The sequence below is a fragment of the Galeopterus variegatus genome, unplaced genomic scaffold, assembly GCF_000696425.1.
Source record: "Galeopterus variegatus unplaced genomic scaffold, G_variegatus-3.0.2 Scaffold3025, whole genome shotgun sequence".
Lineage (NCBI taxonomy): Eukaryota > Metazoa > Chordata > Mammalia > Dermoptera > Cynocephalidae > Galeopterus > Galeopterus variegatus.
The window spans coordinates 78,577-79,938 of NW_007729136.1; positions in this window are offsets into that span (position 1 = coordinate 78,577).

A 1,362-nucleotide genomic window follows, 5' to 3' on the forward strand; every position below is an offset into this window, starting at 1 on the left:
CCAGAACCTTGGAGAGCAATATCACTGGTAACTCTATCAATGTGCAAAATATTTTCCTATTGATGTTAACTGTCTATAATCAGAGTTTTCAGAAATTTTTTGTAAGTAAGTATGAGGTGAAACCATGGAATATAAACAGGGTCACAATTCTGAAATTATGACACATACATATTGGTGCAACCAGTAAAGATGTGCACAGTGCACATAGCAGAACATAGTAGAATATAATAAAGCTCATTAACTCAGTAATTTTTAAGGTACATTTTGTAACTATTACTTACTTTAAAAAGTCTGTTATGGAGCCAGATCTTTATTTTGACATAAAACTTTATTATTCCAGTTATGGTGGCCTTTGCCTTGACTGGGTAAGCCCCACTCTACCCGTGTTACTTCCATTCCAATTTTGTAATATAAAGTACACAAACTTTCTTTTATCTTATTTTATTATCTTCTTTTATATAATTTTTCTTACATTACAGGTGCATGGATTTTTTTCTACTAAAACCACTACATTTATGTTCTGAGTCACTCATCTATTTCGCATGCATTTTTGTAACTTTTCTAGTCTGTCAATATATGTATTAACCCACCACCACAGAGCCAGCAGTTCTTCAGAGGCTGAACCTGAACATGTAATACCAGTTGCAGTGTTAAAAGGACAGAAGCATTATCCTTTATGACCTGGTCTGATTAGAGGAAAGAGAGTGAAACATGGAGAAGGCTCAGAAGGATTCTTCTTAGCTATGGGCTTTCATTTTCACATCTGTAAATAACATTTCACAAAATGTAATGACAATATTTTAACATTTGCACAGGAATGTGAAGTTTGTGAACTTTGTTCAGATATGTTGTTACATCTCACCTTTCCAATACATTTATGCTTTCTTACTGAGATTCTAAACCCTCCAAAAGATGAGTATTCTCTGGTTCTTTCAGCCCTGTTTTTGATTACTTCATCCTGGAGGTAACAGCTTGCCTAAGGCCTGACATGCATGCCTGCTGCATTGTAAGCTCCCTCTGCTCATTTTTGGCAGGTTGTGCTGATTTATGGGGCTATTTGATTTATTTAATGTACCATGCCTTTGATTGCATATACTGTATAGCAGTCACTCAAGATGCAAACAAACACATCATATGCTCTTTAATTACTCCCATCCCCCTTATTATCAATCACTGCCAATAACAATGGAACAGCTGTGATTCATGCTGTAAAATTAAAGTCAGCAAACTTGCGTTTGCAAGAGTGAATAGGAACAATTCTGCTTATAGCTCTTAATTTAATGTTTTAATTCTAAAACTCATTATCAGGAAAATGGCATCCAGGATCAGTCTTGTTAAAAAAAAAAAAAAAAAAAAAAAAAA